Raw genomic sequence first — 21018 nt, 5'->3', positions numbered from 1 at the left:
CCCAAATCAGTCTGAAAACAGGTATTCCTATTACATTGCTCTTTCACCCCATCACTCACTGCTCTAGTACATCTTGAAGCCCTGCCACCAGATAGTGCAAAACAGAGAAAAGCAACACTGATTTTGGATCATGTAACCGTGCTGAAAACAATTTGGGTGGGTATATTCCTGTTGTAGGAGGCAATGAAGGTTGTGCCCTTAGAATATTGTCCAATGACAGAAACAGTACTTAGTTTCTTAGTTCCCATGTCAAAAGTATTTCCATGAATAATGGAAATAAGTTATGAATAATATGAGTTAGATGGGAAAAACCATTTAGATAAATACCCATCAGTTATCTGCCATAATGGCAACCAGTTAAATAAGTATCTAGTCTTTCATTTCTTATTAGCATTTAGAGTGTGCCCATCACCCAACTAACTCTGCTCTAAATATAGAATTGATACCTGCACAGAATGTACTATATAATCTAGCCTTGTGTCATTACTGACTTTAGCTACTTAATTAGTGCTATTGCCTCCTATGTTCTGCATGCACCAGATAAAATAGTATTAACTGAAAATTCACACTAGATCTACTGTTAAAACCATTTGATCTTTAAATTCAATATTTTTAAGAATAATCCCTTCAGAGGAATAAACTGCTTTATACATATTAGATTGTTCTTTTTTTGTTTCCTATTATATTTATAACATTTCCATGCTCTTGGGAATAATAATGCCATCTGTATATATAACGACGTGCTGCAAATCCTTCATTTGGGAGTATCACTAGGTAAATTAAGACATAAACCCAATTTCTTTTCCTGTGTTTTGGCTGCAGAACTCTGTCTAACAAGGATCATTATGTACCTAATAAGGTTTCATGCGGAATTTTTCATTTAATAAATTGTTTAATGACAGTAAAAACATATAGATTCAACTGAAATATCTTCATCTGTTGGTTTCATTATTAGGCTAAAAAAAGTAGTCAAGTTGGAAATAATTTGCTTTGAGAAAATGAATTCTTTATATTGCTTATAATTCAATTAGCAGTTGAAATATATTTTTTGAATACTTGATTTTTATTATAAATTAGCATAATACTAGATTATTTCTGGCAATTAATGCCAGGATTACTGTGTTTCCAACAAACCCGCTCTAAAGCAGAGAATAGCTAAAGCGGTTAACAGAGACCAAAAGTTATATTCTTTGAAGACAATTTTTGGAAACAGCTCTGGTCTGTGAAATCTAGTCACATCTCTGAAAATATGTAGATCATGAGGCCTTCAGATTTTGTAAAAATAATTGATTAACTGAGTTCACTTAGCTACTTCAGACCTCTCTGTTTTCCTAGACAGCCCTGTTTTCCTATCTTGTGTTTTACCAGCATCTTAATGACCTGGCGACTCTTTTTGGTGACACTGATCTTTAAGCTCAATTAAGTTACTTTGAGGTATGATAGGAGACAATGAAGCAGATATTTACAGAAATAAAGCAAGCTTCTGATTCTGCTTTGGATAATACCGCTAAAGGAAAAACTGAAATGGGAAGGGAATGGGAAGGGAAGTGAAAGAGAGAAAAGGAAGGGTAAAGGAGAAGGGAGCAGAATAAGGAGAGGAAGAAAATAGAGAAGAACAGGATGAGAAGAGAAATGCAGAGTTCTACAGTTCTAGCAAATGTTGTTTCTATACCGTCAATTAAAGTGACATCAGTGAAATTCATTGCAATACTTACTGTGATTAATCATATTAGTAAAGCATTAAACCTTGCTTTGGACAGAGTTTGGATCCTACAAGTGTTAACTACAGAAAAAAATGCATCTGTAAGATAGCATGGATTGTGCCAACTACATTCACTTTATGCTAGCTAGGATGGGTAACAGTAGTGAATATCAAGCACACAAGGGAAAACCCCTCAGCAGGATCTAGCTGAGAAAAGAACTCTGGAAATCTACAGTGCATACAATACCCTCTTTGCTCTCTATTCCCTATGCTGATTAGCTGAAAGAAGCAGCTATATGATAACTACTTCTACTTTTTTGTGCATTCATGTGTACAAAGGCAATGGCTCTCATACTGCAGTCCAATCCACCACACTTGTTTCTACTACTACAGCAGAGATAAACTTCTTTTGCTATTTAATCAGTTTTGCTCATCTTATGGGAGAACAATCTGCAGGAAAAATGCATTGTGACAGGCATTCAAACCACATAGCTATGCAATGTGAAAGAAAAAATTTATACAGTCAACATTGCAAAGAGGCATCACAGGATTTTGGATTGCATACCTACCTACACAGCTTGTTCTGTAAGGGCAGGTTAGTCTGTTTCCTCTGTTCTGTTGCTCAGGTTACATGCAAGAACATTCTTAGAACTGGAACTGAACAAGTGCTAGAAATAGATTGGTCTAATATTACATTTCCTTTTAGAACATTCCCAAAAGGACTGCATACTGACATGTTAAGTATAGGAAACTTTAGGAAATTATTCCACTGAGTCATCAGTACTGTACTGCTTACCATATGAGCTTCTCTTGTCTGTTAAGCCTACCTGCTAGATAGCTTTAGAAACCAAATTAGGTAGTTCATTCCACTTGTATTACTGCAAGGTTTGATCTTGAACCCTGTTTTCCAAATGCTGTGCCTGAACTTATCTTTGATTTCCTTATTTTTTCTTCATTGTCTACACACATTCTGGAGCTGCACCTACTTTCTTAAAATTTTTCAACCTCAGTAGAATTGGTCTACTGAAAAACCCCCACACAACAGACCAAAGGGCAGGGCATCTGACAGTCTCTGAGACACCAGGATTTAATTTTCCACAGTACTAAAGACTGCCTGTGAGCCAGACCTATATTTGATAGAGACCTTTGGGGTCCCACACCACTCTGCAGAATTTAGTGTTGCCATTTCTAATTAATTCCATCTGAGTGATGAAATCTTCATTAGGAGAGAAGCTAGTTTGGCAATTATGTGAGAAACTTCATCTTCTCCTCAATTTTAGACAGACCTGTAAGAAAATTCTTTCTGAGTGTCTCCTTGCCATGTTTCTTTTTCTATAGGACTTTAATGATGGAGACTTTAAGGATGATGTGAGAATTCTACAAAACTAAATGTTCGGTTTAGTTGCCTAAAGACCTTTGTGACTAATATTTCACCTGCCTGTCCATCATGTACTTTGTCTGAAAAAGAATATTTTTTCAAAATAATTTTGTTTTCTTTTTATGATGTGTCCTGTGAATTACAATTAATGCAAAAATAAAAGATAGAGCAATCATACACATGATTGTTTCAATACAGAGACTTAGATCCCCTTTCATGTCACTGGATCCCAACACTTTAAGTATAGAAAGTATCTGTACAGAATGAATGTCTATAGAAGCTAGGCTGAAGTCTATGTCACAATTTAATAGACTGTTATTATTGTAACCATATGGCAGCTAGAACAACATATTTGAAATGAAAATACTAAGTGGGGGGGGCTCCTTATTTGAAAATATTAGTGCCTTTATGTTGTATTTCTAAAGCTGAGCAAATGTTATATTTAGATCTAAGAAGCAACAGGGTATGAATTATTGCACACTAATTCACAACTAATGTGTTGCTGCGAATGAAGCTAAAGGCTGAGTGCAATCAACTCTGTTCCATCAGTACAACATTAATTCACACACTAGAAGATCTTACTGCACTTATAAAAATATTATTCCAAAAGGTCACAGAATCTAAAAATAAATGGTAATGTAACCAGGGTCAAGTTCCAAGAATTATTATCAAGCACCAGTTTGATCTATATATTTTAAAAATAATCACATGTATCACGAAGAATTTGTGTATGCATTAGCCAAACCTTGCCACATTCCTGATTTCAGCAATAAAGTTGCATCTAAAAACACTGAATATTGAGTTCCTGGCCATACGTGGAAAATAAAACAAAATATGTCTGCTGCATCTGTTCAGACAAACAGGTATAAATCAAATGGATACAACACAACATTTTATTCAGACGTGATATTTCTGAAGGACACATCTGGATGTACTTCAAAGCATTATGGACTACCCAATTTTCACATGTCTAGGCCTAAGGAAAATCCTGGGGTTTTTTGTATTCCATCTGCATTTTTGGAGTTTAGATACCTGGGGACTTTTTGGGGGAAAGTTTTTTTGTATTTTATATATTTATGTATTTTATGTATTTTTTTTATGCTATGTTAATTGGCTTCCCAAAATAAATATTTTATGGGAATTAAGTGTGGCTTCAGGGAACCTAATGAAACTTTCTTCTAATGTTTAAATAAAGAGTATGCATTGATTATGGCACTGTCTAGTGTTTACAGATATTTAAATAGGTTTGAAGAATATTTTCAGGTTTTTATTTAACCATGTAATGGCTTCCACTATGGAATAGACCAGGAATAGGTTAAAAACAAGCTGGGAGGGACCTTTTACCAAAGGATAACTGGGGTTATGACTTCCCAGCGGCTGGAGAGGTTGTCTTGCCTTTCTACTTTTATTGGGACTGACAAGAAACAGAACCACAGAGAAAGGCTGTGCACGTGTTCCATTTGGAGATCTGTCCCAAGAAATGGCAGCTCTAAAAAAGAGCCTGTAAGGAGAGAAAAGATTTGAATAAATTTAGGGTGTTCAGCCAAGTGGTAAAGAAAGCAAAGATTTGAAAAAGTACAATTCAGCAATTAAAAGGAGATTTCAGATCCTAGAATTTAGCTTTGCCCAAGAAAGAAAATTAATTACTCTAGGACTCATGTTTATATTTCTATACATTCCACTTCAATATATGTGCACTTCAATATATTTCCAATGCATGTGATCATGAATCTCAATACTAATCCAAAGACTAATCCAATTTTTAATATTTAATTCTAAGCCCAAATGCCTCACAATGATAATTTAATTTTCATTAATAAAACTATACCTGCTAAGAAGTATTTGAAAAATTCTGTGTGTGCTGGAATTTCATTAAGAATATTGGGACAATTGTACTGATTTAAAATTAATCAGATTTATTCTATCAGAAGAAAATTCTAAATTTTAAGCAATTATTAAAAGGAATTTTGATTTATCAAAATCAAATTTATACACTGCATCCTCAGCATAAAGATTCACACAATGTAGAATTAAAAATACTTTATTACGGACAGTGGATTTACACTGAAATTAATCTACACAAAATTCGATTTATTTAATTACATTTCTTCAATAAGATTAAACAAATTAATGCCAAACATAAATAATTTAAGAAATTTATGTACTCTTTTAAGAGTGAGGTGTGGTAGTAGGAAATAACATAATGTTCTTGTGGTAACTTAGCTATTGTATTCATATTTGTGAAAGGTTTTTTAAGAGTCATTTCATGTGATAAAGAAACCAGCTGTCCTACTCAGTTAAAACACATCTCTCAGGTGGAGACTAACTGTATCTATTCTCCATCAAAAATGTTTTGTATGCTATTAAATAGGCAGGAAATTCCTAAAGACAAAATATAGGCAAAAAAAATTGGTATTACACTAAAGAAAATGATTGTGTTCCTGACAGGAGAAAGATATGTCAGAAGATGGCAGAGCTGTGCCACGTGAGTCAAAGGGCTGGAATGTTGTCTAGGGCCCTCAGGGAGCTAATATCAGGTCTCTTAAGAGATGAAAAATAATAATTAAACACTGCTTATCAATTAATGCCAACTTAAAGGAAGGTTCTACACTTAGATTAAGTGAGGAGATTGGGTTGCTTGAAAACAGCAAGAAAGGAGAAAGAAAAGGACTATGGACTAATGAAAGATTCAAGGAAAAAGCAAAAATAATTAAACAGACATGCACTTACACAGAGTTGGAGCACTCATATTTCTAATTAGAATTTCAGTGCAGGAGCCCAATTTAACCTTAGGGAGCCTTACAGTGATGCACAGCACTCAATCTAATACTGATATACCAGTTTGAATTTTCATATTACATTTAGCTGGATGTTGTTATTTATACACATAATATATTTCAATTTTAGGGGCATTGTAATAGCTGTCTATAATATCTGCTTGTGAGAAGGGTTTTTTATTGAAAACCTAAAAACTGACAGTTAATTGCTTTTTTCTCATTTTTACATCATTATGAATGCATGTGTTTAGTTCCCTTATTGTTTTAACTGATGAAGTTCTCATATTTTTGAGGTATTATACAGTATTGTCATTATTTCAGAGGCAAGTTTTTTTCAATATATAACATAACCAGAGAAAGCACAAAACCATGCAAACATTTAACAGGTTTAAGATTGTGCCCCAGCAAAATGACTATAATGATACTACAAAACCTGCATCCTCCATCAGTTTCCAACCTCTGTTGAAGCCTGTAAACTAACAGAAAGTCATTTTCTTTATTTTGAGTCTTATCTCCCACCTAAACAGATGTGTCTCAGATTGAAAGAGCAGTCAGTAGATCAGGAAGCTAATTAGACAAACTAAAAAGTTCTGGAAAATATTCTATTCTACAGAATACTGTAGCTAAAAAATTAATTTATTAACAGTTTTTAGCTCTGTCAAAGAGCTATTTCTCATTCCTAAAATCTGTTTTCTTCAAAACACTTGACAGGAGCTGAAACACTTTAAATATAGCTGAAAATGTAAATTTCACAAACAGTATTTGGGTTTTATATCGATTTAGATTGTTGGCATCTTTACTTCCTGTTGTATTGTCTAAACTATCATGTACATATCATTCCGTTTGAACAAAATTCCTCCTAGTTACTTCACTACTTAGACAAACTTTAGTCAAGTGTCATGGATGGCAAGTAGGGCTGTGCTGGAAGGGTTAATTTTCCATTTCCCCACCAACAATGCTCAATGGGGCATATGTGCTGCTGGTCATGTGATGCAATTACAGCTGACAGCCTGTCCTGTCCCCTGAACAGCTGGGTCTGATCCTCAGATTAACGTATTTAAAGCCGTAAAATCTCTGTAAGTTGTAATGATCAAGAATGACAACACTTTTTAGAGTATATCCCATATTCCTACTGACCAATACTTTTCATGGGAAATTCCTGGCTTATGCTCAAAGAAAACAGAGAAAAGTAACTAGTGAAATACTTATTACCTGTGAATTTTATAAAAATATTTGGTTTGCAATTTCATGTGTCTTTATTCCTATTGATGAATTTTTAAAATTACCCTTCTTTAAGCACCCAGAATGTTTACACGGTCCTTGCACACTAACATCTGCTAAGCTTTTTTTTGTTCAAGAGGAATAATTCATGCCTCTTGAGTTTGCACACGTTTCCCATATGCCTTGAAAATCATATGCTATCACTCCTTTCTTGTCAAAGGTTTTAATTCTCCATACATTTATCAAGGAAGAAAAACTGCAAACGCACTTTATTTTCACAAGTTTTTCACCAACCACTTTACATTTTGAATCCCTATACATTTACAAAATTGTTCCCATGGAAACCAGAAGGAAATTCTTTCTACAATATTCTTGATGGATGAAATGCAAGTAAAAATGTATTTAATAATTTTAGCAAAAACTTTCAGTGTTTCAGTTCTAGCTCAGATTTTTAAGAATATGTTTTGAGTGTGGTGTTGGGGGAGCTCTTTCAACATCCATGAAAAGATTCAGATACTAGCATGCTTCTGTGGGCTCAACACAGCCCCCATGGCTTTTCTGCCAGTGGTATGGTGGTGACAATAAAACTTCAGAAGTTCTGATTTGGACCACAGACCTCAAGTTTTTGAAACAAGAGATGCTTTCTACATTACTAGGTTGGATCAGAGGAAAATTCATCATACAGTTTGCTCTACAGGAGAAACTCTAGTGACCTCATGTAGGCCCTCACTGATGAGAAAGAAATGGCATTAATGACATCCTATCACTTTTGATTTTTTCTACTTTCAAGTTCCATGGACTCAAGAAGTTACATATGACTGGTGTGGCAGGTGAGATGAGAGCAATAGGTGTTTTACACAGACTTCAGTACTGCTTCTAGCACTGTCCCACAAGATTCTCCTAGAGACACTGGTGAAGTATGGGCTGGATAAGCAGACAGTGAAGTGGATTAAGAACTGACTGAATGGGTTCAGAGACACAACATCTTGTGTGAGGCTGGTATCTAGTGGTGTACCCCATGGACCTACACTAGGCCTGATTCTTTTCAGCATCTTCATCAATGAGCTGGGGTTGACTCTACCCTCAGAAAGTGTGCTGATGATACAGAATTGGGAAGAGTGACTGATACACCAAAGTTGTGCTGCTATTCAGAGGGACCTTCACAGGCTGGAGAAATGGGCTGACAGGAAGTCATTGACCCTGTGCAGTTCAACAAAGGGAAATGCAGTGGGAAACAACCCCACTCACAGTCACGCTGGGGACCAACTAACTGAAAAGCAGCTTTGTGCTAAAGAACATCCAGCACCTAGTGAACACAACACTGAATGTGAGGCAGCAATGCATTCTTGAGGCAAAGATAGTTAATGGTACCATGGACTGCATGAAGACAACTTTTGCCACCTGACTGAGCCAGGTAATCCTTCCCCTTTACTCAACACCACTGAGGCCTTCTCTGAAGTATTGTATCCATTACTGGGCTACTCGGTACAACAGAGACCTGGAGCTACTAGAGAGAGATCAGTGCAAGGCCACTAAGATGGTTAAAGCACTGGAGCATAGCTTCTAAGAGGAGAGGTTGAGCAAGATGAGACTCTTTAGTCTGGAGATGAGATGGCTTGGGGGGATCTTTTCAATGTATTTAAATACCTGAAGGGAGGGCTCAAAGAAGGCAGATCCAGGCTCCTCAGTAGTGTCTGCTGACAGGAAAATGGGCACAAACTGAACACCAGGATGTTCCATATGAATACAACAATACACTTTTGTTTGTTAGTTGTTTTTTTACTGTGAGGGTAACAATGGGACAGGTTGCCCTTGGACATTGTGGAATCTCCATTTCTGAAGATGGTAAAAAACCCAAAAAACAAAACGCATTTCGGACATGGTCTTGGGCATCCTGCTCTTGTTCACCCTTCTCAAGCAGGGCAATTAGACCAGATGACCACTAGAGATCCCTTCCAAAATCAACTGTCCTCTGATTCTGTAACTGTGATCTGTCAACACAATTGGTAAAACCTGCCTTTTGGCTTTTGGAGTGTACATATAACTTGGTCCAGAAATAGCTATAACAAAAACCTTCTCTTAAGAACTCAACTATACCTAACTTTTGCTCCTAAGATCACATTCTGCAAAACAGGTCAACCTAGATATATGATAGAAAGGTACTGACATGATATGTGAACATGCAGTCAAGAGGTGTTCATTTTATATGTATTTACATTTGTAAACTATAACTAGGTCTGACCTTTATGTAGATTTTTTTTAAATCTACAAACCACAAATAACTTCTGATAATAAAAAGGCAAGAGTAGGGGATCAGAATGAAGTGTAAGATATGTAAAAGAGTACTCATTTATAAGAGGAAAAAAAAGCAATGTCAGTAACATATTCAATCAAAAAGGCTTTTGAAAAGCCTCATCCTCTACAGTAACATTTCTTTTTTCCCAAAAAATCTACAATTTCTCAGGTTGCAATGAGTCATGTCATGTAATTGAATGTGTCACATCCAACTGCGATATGATGAGAAACAACATAACAAAAAGTGACAAGATTTAACATGACAAGTAAGAATGAAATGCTACAGTGGTAAACACCAGTTTTCAGCAATTTGGTATGTCATGCTTTTTTAAAAAGGACACCTAACAGTATGGTTCTCATATAATAATCACAGCTCCTGACAAACAGAATTACTTGGTTTTCAATGATTCATGTTTTCAGACACCCCAATGGTGATTATATTTTGATATGCAGTTGAAAGATGGATTTGTGGCTCAATTAATACTGATATACCCAAGGAAATTTACCATCATTGTGAGTTTAAAACAAAGGTGCTTACTGTAATCAACTGAAGCGGGACAAACTTGTTTAACCAATAATTGCAATTTATATTATTGATAAGGAGAACTGCTTAGAAGAATAATGTCACTGCTCATTTCACAGTAGCTTGTATTGGCATATGATTTCTTAATGATATCAGGGTATAAGCTATCATCTGCTAGGTAAATTTCCAGGTAAAGAAAAAATAAAAATAATTTAAAATTCATCAGTGCACAGGGATTGAAAATTGAAAATTTTAATTCAGACTGGAACCAAAAAGACAAAACCATTAAATCTGGGAGGCAGAAAGGGAAAAAACAAATTGGGAAGAAAAAAAAAATGTATAGGAAAGAAGAAGCTGTGTCTCATCATAAAAATTTTTATTTTGAAAAGTCTCAAAATATTGGTTTAAAATTAGTATTTCTTATCTTTGAAACATAAAAAGTATATAAATTATAGGCTACACAGTAAACAACAATACTACTACTGTTGTGTCATAGCATGTAACTGCAGTTGAAATAAAGAAGGAAGTTTGTTAGTGCTCTGAATTAAATCTTTTCTGGATCACAAATGTCCTTGTTTTACTGAGATATTTTTTTTATGACATTGAAAGTGTAAAACAAAGACTGTTATTAAAAACAGAGAACTAAGCAGTTCCCTCACAATGGTTGGAAATATTTGCAGTCACTAGCTAATGAAACAAAATCTATGCAAACACTCTCCAATACTTCTACAAATTATTTTTTTTTTCATTCTTAAGAGCTTGATATTGTAATAAAATAAACTATGATTTTCTTCACAAGGTATTTTGTAGATTGTAAGAAGCAAATAGATCTTAAAATGTGAGTGGGTCTAATTCTCCATTGTCGCAAGATCAAATTTTCAACGTCTGGTGTTTAGCAAAGCTTGTGACAAATAAGAGAAGCAAGTTCAAGAATTTCAGATTTTCAAAATTCTAAAAAGAATGTTCTTTCTTTCTTGATTTTTAAATTTCATTTAATAGTAAATTCACTTGAAACTACAAAAACTCTTGTATTCTGTAAACCTATTTGCTACCATTTCAGTGCTAAAGACAAAGAAGTCACTACTGCAATTTAATTGCATCCTTGGTGCCTCTGAGGATGATACATGTATCACCCTCAATTAACAATCATCTATTTGGATTTTTTCCATTTTGCAATTACAATCAACAATACAGAAGTCCTAAAAAAGTTTTTATTGTGGTGGAATAATTTAATTTTGTATGGTCACTGGTGAAATGTGCAAAAGCAAATTCAGAGATAAAAAAAGAATTGGTTCAAACTTCAGATGGTAATACAGAAGTTTACATTCACTATCAGAAAGGAGATAATGAAGCCTTTGAACAACAAGAATTATGAAGACACAAGAAACTTTTACTTAGATCCTGACCATGATTTTTCTCTTAGATGATCACAAAATGTTCCAACCATGTGCCTAATTTACAGCAGACCAACATTACACAAGCCATAGGGCTAGGAACTTGGCCAAAGTGCCTAACTTTGAGAGAAATGTGAGCAGGTGTCCCTTGGGAATCTAAACATTAGTAAATTGAGACAATAATTTCCACTCTGTGTGGCATTTAAAGTTCTGGCACTATACCCTTTGTCTGGAAAGAAAATAGACGCAGACTAGAGGTTTGCCAGACATAGACAGAAGTGAATATAAAGCACTATTCCTTCTTCCTATTACACATTCAGGATTGCAGAAGCTCCCTTAGGCTTATTGGAGGTAAAGCATGTCAGAATTCTCAACAAGAGTGCTCATGTTTTGAGAAGTGCCTGAGTTTTACAGCTAGGCAGTCACACTTGCAGGCAACAGTATTACTGCTGTGATTACAGTACACTGCAGCGTTACAGGTCACTAAGCCAAAAGGTAATCAAGCTTTTTTCCTTTCAGTTTGATTGTATGTATCTAGGAGAAACACATGCTAGGACTAAAATCTAACTCTGATCCACCAGTCTGTGAGCAATGTTTAGGTCTAAAAAAGATGTTCCATTTAGGTGACATAATTGTCAAGTACTGATAGCGCCTACCACAGATGGGGAGCTGCTATGGCCGTAGCTCCTATCAGCTGCAGCTTTCGGTGCTGCTTCCTCATACTCATTGCCAGGATTGCCTCTGCTGACACACCACAGTTGTGTTGTTACTGCTGCTTTTCAGACTCTGAGTTTGGAGCAAGAGCTCACATCGGAGCACTTATCTGGTTCCCTTCTTGAGAAAAGGTCTAGCATGTGTTGTCAGTATCTGTTCATTTCTTAGAGGTTTTCCAAAGAATTATGGTTAAGTTCCTCTATCTATCCATAATCTCCTTGAGCTGCCAGAAACTTTTTGGCACTCCCCCAGAAATATGCTTCCACAAGTTCTGCTAGGATTCTCAGAGCAGATTTGCCTACCTAGAGCAGAATATCAGAAGATGAGCTGAAGCTGTACAGCTAATGTGGAAGTAGTGTACCACTGGCTCCTAAATATGGAAGTACACCAGTGCTAAAGACTCTGCAACACAAGTTGAAGACAGCTCAGCTTTTGATCATACCTTTCAGGGAATATTTCCCAACTTTTCCTAAAGCCATGTTGCCATACAGGAAAGAATACAAAATTCAATGTATGTAGAAGAACATGAAAATAGGAATGGGGTTCTCTGTTTCAGCAATTTGCCTGTGTGGGAAGAAGGACTTTTGGATTCTGACATCTATAGTTAGGCTCTTGTATTTTCTATGGACCTGTCATTAATTAAAATGCACACAGTAAAGGGGAGGTAGCAGTATTTAAATTAATTTTTAAATGTGAAGTTTCAACATTACTGTGCTTACCATGAAAAAAACTTATTTCAATACACAGTAGCAAAGGAAGAACAAAGCTGAAAAAAATACGTGTATTTTAAGTTTTGCTAAAAGTATCTCCAGATATGTTCTAATGGCTTAGAATTTGAAATCTCATGTAGACTACAGAAATGTAAGGCCATGAAATGGTCAGTTCTTTGATGGAATTTTTGCTTGGAGTTTTAGCATACTCTTAATAGTTCTCAAAAAAAAAAAAAAAAGGCACTTTCAAGGGGCTTAGATGGACACTTCATAGAAGGCTTGGTTTCTCATTATCCTTTTCTGTCTTGCTCTTTCCATGCAGACAGGAAGATAATGCAGAATGAAGATTACATCATTCTACTAATTAATACTACTACTGTAGTATTGCATGAAAAAAAAGCTTTATTGCCTGTATTTGTTCAATTCAGAAAGCAAAGGTAAAGCAGTGATCAATAGAATTTCTAAGCTTAACCCAGCCATATGATATTCAGAAAGAGTTCCTCAGGCAAATCTGTTCTAAATGAAAATTTTGTGCAGACAAGGGTAGCATAATTAGTATGCTGCACATGTACCTATAAAATAATTTAATACTTAGAATTGATGAATCAGAATTCTTAATCATAAATCTCTCAGCAATATCTATACATATAGTGTTTTATTTGAAGAAGATATGTTTATTTTTTTTCTGATGTGGGTATTAATTTGGAATTGAAATGCTGTAAAACATGAAAACTATGATCTCAGTAGGATTACCAAAAACTTACTAAAAACTTATTCAAAACACTCCCAAATGACTGAAGAAAATGAAAGTGAACCTTCTTGTTAACTTGTGCACATTTTTGATCCCTTTACCTATCCTTCAGCAACAAATTTGCAAAATGAGGATACAAAGTGATGTGCATTACAGGTTAGAATATTCCTATGTAGGCTGATTTTGAAACCTTTATTTACAAGCCCAGTGTCACACCAAAAAGAAAAACAATTTTAATGACTCAAATTCAATACTGATTTTTCAAAATGCCAATTATAATCCATAAGACATGGGCATAATTTCTACTTGTCTGAGAAGTATTTTAAGTTCTTCTAGATCACTAATCCTACAGTCCTATAAACTTGGATAGTGTTTAGGAAAATATGAATTTGTTAGGCTTTATTTTTATTTTTTCATTTTATAACCTATACTGTCAAGAATGCTTTTAAATAAAAAAAAAAAATTCTTAGTTGCTTTTCTTTTGATATCTCATTAAGTGATTTACACCATTGGGCTATTTTCAAACAAACATTTGAAGTGGCTAAAGCTCTGTAATATGTAATGTAATACATTTTTCCCCGAATATATTTTCTTTTCATCTCTACTTCATGACTTCATTTTGGTTTTTTTTGTTTCATACTGACAATCTGAACGCATTCAGACAGTTGTTGGGTAACTTGGGTCTGATTCATGGGCAGGGAATAAACTTGCAAATTCCAAGTCATAATTCTGGCTTAAAACAGTTACAAAAAATATATCCTTATTTTTTGTCCTTTTATATATAAGTATAAAAAATGTATCTGATATTTTGTATTAATCTTTATTGTTTAGATGTCGAGTCTGTAGGACCTGTTTCCACAGTTAAAAATTATTGTTTTTTTGTTCAGCCATTTAATTACGACAACGCTTTCATATTTTGTGTCTCAACTGGACTGCCTAAGCATTTTTTATGATTATTTAAAACTTGAACTTTTCTTTTTGAGTCACGCACATAATTTTTAATCACTAACTGTAGCTCATGCAAAAAAAGTAACAGCTTGCTACTTGTATGAGTCAGAATCTAAACAGAGCTATTTAAAAATCATTTGGAAAATGTGTTATTAGCTAATTAGCATAATGTAGTTATAGAGAAGATATACAATCTAACATGTTTCACTGAATCAGTTCATAAACAAAAACTGCAATTAGCTACTATTTCCTTTGCATTATTATTTTCCTTGAGATCCTATCATATGGCCAAGTCAACCTAACAGTGTTGTCAAACAGATTTCAGATCTGAAATGCCATGCTGCAGCTAGTGCACACCTTTTATTTTTCATGTATTACATTCCAACACTGTCTACTGAAACATTTGCACCAAATTTATGTTTCATGCCTTAATAACTTTATAATTACTTATATACATAAGAAAAGATATCTTATTCTAGCTTGCTCCTACTATTTCCAATTAAATTGCCTAGATTTAAAATCTGAAACTGTAAAACTGAGCAAGAAAAAAATATTTGTTTTTTCCAGACTCAATGTTGAGTTGAATTTGTGTTGAATTAAAAAAACACATTTAAACAGGAAAATCAACTGACTTTTTATGGCTATATTAATTAGTTGTTAGAATCTTTCTCCAAAACTGATTAATTGCAAACATTTGATCATCACATGCATGCCATGTGAAGTAATAAAATACAACAGTCCATAACTCAGGCATGACTGGTTTCTGAAATTTTCATTCATCTGTTAACTTTAGTGTATATTACAAAGCTTGGCCACATCCTCCATGAATTCAGCAGAGATTGCAAGGTGTATGTGTTCCTCTAGAATCCCTAAGCTCACCAGTAAAACAGTAAGGTCTGAGAGATTTCAGGGATCATTTCTTGACATTCATAGACTATCTCTACATCCTAGTTACACTATGTTTCCTAGGCCTCTAGAGAAAAAGAATGAAAGGCTCTTAGCCACCATGTAAAATTTCCCTGATCTACGCAGAGTTCTCATATAGTCACATAAGAAGCAGCACAGAAACCAGGATAGGAAAATGAAAGAAAAGATACTACATTATAAATGTAAAATAATTTTGGATTTTGAGAAGAAAGTTCATAACAGTGTAAAAAAGTGATACCATCTGCATTCAGGGTGAATATCATATTTATTTCCAAGAAAAAGGACAAATTTATATTTTAAAAAATCTCGAGGGCATATGACTGATGTATTAGTGATACTTAATATGCTACTGGTGAGGCCACAGTTTAACTGATTTTAGACTACAGAAGCATCAGGAACATCAAACAACATTCATCTGAAGCTTTGTAAAGCAAAAAGCAGTATTTTTCAAAAAATGTAGTATGATTGTAAAGCTATTTTAGAGGAGAATACTACCTGTCACTGGGCATCTGTGGTTATTAAACTGTTCCCAACATGTCATCTTTTGCAACTCTGGCTTATGAAGACAGAAAATAATTAGGGTTTTTTTTACCAGAGTTCCCAAGTATTTCATCTTGCAAATATCTAGATTTCCTGGTCTTGTGCCTTGTGTTCAGTGACAGTGCTACAGATGGTCTGGGTAACCTCACAGACAATCTTCTAACTGAGATCTTATCCTGATTCTTCAGATTCCTTCCCAAGGCACATGCTAATTGTTTTTTATGACTGCCTTTCAATATTTTCTAGTAGACAGACAACATCCTGCACTAAGCTGATCGCAGTAAAAATGAAATCAAAGATTCATTTGCCATGTTGTTTAGGTTAAGTTTTAAGATGAAAAGATGAAAACTTAGACATTAGTAGAAATGGACATTATAAACAAGAAGAAAAATGCTGAATGTACATCCAATTAAAATTAAAAAAATGCACTTAATTAAAAAAAATATATAAAAAAACCCCCAGGGCAAATAGGCAAAGGAAAATACCAACAGCTGCTGAGGAGGACTCATAATTGTAAACTGAACTGAGATGAAAGGACTGGGGGAATGTTAAGGTAAACTCCAAGACTAGTATTTAATGCTCATCATCATCAGGGATTTGCATCATTTAACAGCACTGAAATAAATTAACTTCATTGTGAAGAAGGAAGATCTCATTTATCAGTGTGTATTCTAATCCTGGAATTACCTGACCTTCAACTTTGGTCTGCATGGTCATGTCCTAGCTCAGACAGTTCCACAGGATTTTGGTTTGCTGATATGAAAGACCAATTGGACAGTTCCTTGGCAAAATCATGGCTATTTTTATGTCACTTCAAACAGTATTCCCTCAAGGGGAGCTACAGAACTCTCACTGATAATGCACTAGTACTTGTCAAAACCATCCTTAAACTTACTGTCATCCAAAAGGCCATCTTCCTCCAAGACAAAAAAGACTGGATCTGAGGAGATGAATATGTAAATCACCTTATTAGTAACATACCAGTTATAGTAAACATCCCCAAACTATATACAAGTAGTTCATAAAAATGTTACTATAGTTTTTCAGGGATATTTCAAAGTTTCAGCTTAGACATACCCCCAGTTTTACATCTTTCACAGCACAGAAACATTATCTCCAAAAGGAATCATCTTGTAGGTTTAGTCTGCCAACCTAGCCACACAATGTATTTTTTTCATAGTCTCTTTTTGAGGAATGGATTTTAAATTATTTACTGAGTAAGCCTATGCTGTGCAGATGACTGGGAACATAGACTCCCCTAGCAATTTCCATCAAAATGCAAGGAAACACTGCTTTCTCACCCAGTTCCTGTATAATTACCACTTCATTTGGCATCATTGTAATAATTATCACAGTAATTAAAAAACTGGAATTTGTATGAAGAATCCATGCACCTAGTCCTATAAAATTATCACCAATCCAAATGAAACATACCAGACAAACTAGTTTCCAGGTAAAACTGTGTTTTGAAGATTCTCATGATACCATGAGAATATAAATACATTCCCCAAGACAGAGACATCATTTTTCAAAATACCACTTGAACACGATGTAAAAATTTATATGAAAGTAACACCAAACTCTGCTTGGTCCCTAGAAACTCTTACGTCCTAGAAAATCATTAAAATTATTAATTCTGTTCTGAAAGATGATCAGAAGGTCATACTTTGCACCTCAAGTTATCAAAATTAGGAAGCCAGTCTCCATCGATTTCCTTGTATAGGCAATGGAGAGAGGTTGTCCCCTGTGAGAATTCCTAACAGTTCTCTGAGATATAATCTGAAAGAATCTCTCTCCTACATTTGCAGTGCACAGAACATATGGAAACTGTCCTACTAAAGCAGGAACTATAAGTAGTAATTTTGTCATCAGATAGAATAGCCCACTTGCCTGTTTCTAGATAAGTAAATTATGTATGTTATCGAGAAATCATTGGTGGTGATGATTTTTAATTATTGGCTTATTTCACTTTTACCTGCAACCATGTTGCACACTTACATTTCACTGGGAGGGTGCAGATGGGACACTGCTGCTACTCGTACTGTAATTGCTCTTCAGGAGCTCATTACCTCCAGGGGCAAGGAAAACCAATCTCAGAGCCCAACTTGTGACCCATGCCAGACTAGTATTATCTGGACTCATGGCTGCGAGTCTGCCTCACAAAAAGTTAATTTCAATGTGATCTCTCCAGCCCTTTGGATCCTGTGTTCCACTGGACTTGAGAATCGTGAGTTTCATATAAAACTGAAGATGTATTTGAAGAGGTGTTGGGGTTTAGGACTCTTCCTTTAGTTTCTTTCTCTCGGGGAATTTTCTCCCGTATGTGTTGCCAGGAGACAGTAAGGCCCAGGTACTTCAGAGAGACAAAAGAAGTTGCCAAGGTCCGGGGAGGAGGGCACTTAGCTGCACTCCTCTTATCTGAGGGCTTCTCTCAGAGGGCGGAGATACTGCAGGAGTTGGACTGGGGAAAATGGGGCTGGGGCAGGTGCTAGCTCCTTCTGGCTCACTCAGCATTTGGAAGGGAAAGAGGCCATAGTCGCTGTGGGAAGAATTCACCACTACTGAGGGTTCTGCTCCTGCTGCCTTCCACTGTGAGTGGAGATCTGCTCGTAAGAGCAGCCATTGCACTGGGACCTTATTAACACCCTACCTCACCAAACACAGGACCCTTCACCAACTGCTACATCTGTGGAGTTTCTGCTACCTTTGCTTGCTGCCCCGGGTGAGCCCGCCCTGCGGTGCCAGCCGCCGCTCGAGGTTCCTGCTGCAGGCCACCTTCGCGTTCAGCCCGCCCGCCATCACCGCCTGCTCCCCGAGCCGCGCCACAGCGCCCCCTGCCGGCGCGGGGGAATCACCCGCTCGCCCCGCCCCGCGGGGGCAGCAGCGCCCCCTGCCGGCCGTGCCCGGAACTGCGGCGAGGGGCGAGCGCCTGCGGCCCGGAGGGGCCACTGCAGCCTGCTCTGTCTGGTGTGAGCGCCAGAGCTGCTGCTGGTTGTTTGTCCTAAAGATAATATAAAGAACTGTTATTCCTATCCCCAAATCTTTGCCTGATTTAAGCAAATCAATTAAGGATTGAGCTCCTTAATTTCAAAGTTATAACTCTGAGGAAATGGGTTCATATTTCCTTTCCAGGGGAGGCTCCTGCTTAGCAGACGCCCGTCTTTCAAATCCACGACAAGAGGAAATGCTTTGTCACGATGTAGGAAACTAAAGTAAGAAATCTTCATTCTTTGCAAATGTTTAACTATAATTTGGACCTAAATTATCGTCTGGGTCAAGTTACTTTGCACAGAAGTTCTCTAGCTCCACATGGCTAATGCTTTTCAAATACAGCTGCTTTTGAATCTCAATTGACTATGACTGGATATGTTCCTGTTCCAAGTTAAAATTTTCTAATGCTTCATTTTTACTCAGAGAAGGAAATAGAAAAGAGTTACAGCAATAAAAATAATTAATGGAAAATTTCAAATATCTGTAACCTAGAAAAGATGAAGCCATTTTGAAATTAGGCAAGTATGAGACCTGACAAGATAATGGGGATAGATGATTCTCACCACCTACACAACAGGAGACGAGGATGGAGAGGCTGGTAACAGAAATACTGAAATATATTTTGCAGCATGTTTGCTTTCCTTCTATGTTTGTAAAATTATCACAGAAATAGCAGAATACTTAACAGATAGGTAAGCAAGATTGAAGGATAACAATCATAAGAAAAAGTAATTGGGTTCAGACTGCCCTTTATGGATCAGAAGGGCATATAGGCAACTTGATTAGGATTTTGGTTTTTTAGCATGTATTTATTTGTTGCATATATCCTGGCTTCTCAGATTACATTGAAAGGCTGTAAAGAAGAAGCAAACAATAAAATACAAATTTGGAGTTCTTTGGAAGATATTTGTTGGGGGGATGCTGTGCAAAGACTCACAGTCTTAGCCATTCAGGAAGAAAGTTACACTTTGGAAGAAGTGTTAATTGGCTTTTACTATAACTCACCTGAGATCATTCTTTCTGACTCACTAAATACATATTTCCTTGCCTGCAATCTACAAAGCCTCCTTCCTGTATCTAGTATACTAATTTCTGTTAAGGATTGGGAGTGTTGGGTTTTTATTCATTTACTACATAAGGGGTGGTAAATCTGTTATCCAGGTTTTTCAGGTTCCTCTGTCAATATTGCCAACAAAACTGCTCACACACTCTAACTCAGGCCTGAGTGGGTTACTGGGGGAAGTCTCTCTACTCTTTCCTAAATTATTCAAGAACATCTTAGTTTTTTCTCTGGCAGCTGCTTAGAGGGTGTCCCCTTCATTCTCCTGGCCTGCAGCATTAGTGAGTACAAGGGCAGAAGGAAGTTTAAATTATCATTTTTTATAAATTTTGGTGAAAGAGCACTAAACCCTGATAGAAGAGGTAATGAAGGACTTAACTAAAGGATTTCTATCTCAAAATAGGGGGAAATAAGGTAGTCTCAAATAGATAATGTCATTGTCTAGCAGTAAAATATTAAAAACACTATTCCATACACTTGAAACAAGTGCTATTATTGCAGAAAATCCTCTAGACATGGAAAACTGAGGAAATAATTACTTAAGTTTAGATAGGACTTTGACTGAAAGGATTATAACACGTCAGTGAAGTCTTTGACTGCACATTTCTGTCTGGAAAATGAACCTTGTTTTTCTATTCTCAACAATGCACACTTGTTTATTTTTCTCTTTGCTTTTTCACATCTAGAAGTTTTTTTCTTTGATATTTTTTCAAATGAAACTAATATTTTGCATAAGAAATTCCCACTTTCCTAAGGATTTTCATTTCTTGATGAAATTGGTTATACTGGATATATTACATAATAAATGGCAATGCTTTGACAAGAAGATGTAATCAGGGTCAAACAAACACGTCTAAATTCATACATGCACATAAATATATGCATTAATAATATTTACTTGCATACATAAACAAAGCATTTAAAAAGCAATGTGCTTATTGAATTGCACATTGAATCTGAACTTGCAAGTGTAATGCAAACAATGGATCAAAGCTCTGCTTGAAAATATTCAATGGAGGGTGAAAAAATAAGCCCAGTCTAAAAAAAAATCCTGCTATTTTAATTATTATATAAGTCATAAATTGGG

The 21018-nt window shown here is 35.8% G+C and overlaps 1 long non-coding RNA gene across 1 annotated transcript; it reads right to left on the bottom strand.

Moving 5' to 3' along the window:
- Window positions 1-694: 694 nt before the first annotated feature.
- LOC111930056 (uncharacterized) lies at window positions 695-18737 on the bottom strand. Its single transcript, XR_002865018.2, has 3 exons — window positions 18585-18737; window positions 16776-16820; window positions 695-4581 (listed from the first exon to the last, which is right to left on the bottom strand). It is a non-coding gene; the product is annotated as an uncharacterized LOC111930056 (long non-coding RNA).
- Between the last annotated feature and the right edge of the window lie 2281 nt (window positions 18738-21018).

The sequence above is a fragment of the Cyanistes caeruleus genome, chromosome 6, assembly GCF_971803275.1.
Source record: "Cyanistes caeruleus chromosome 6, bCyaCae1.hap1.1, whole genome shotgun sequence".
NCBI classification, from domain to species: domain Eukaryota; kingdom Metazoa; phylum Chordata; class Aves; order Passeriformes; family Paridae; genus Cyanistes; species Cyanistes caeruleus.
This window is presented reverse-complemented; position numbering and strand designations above follow the sequence as displayed.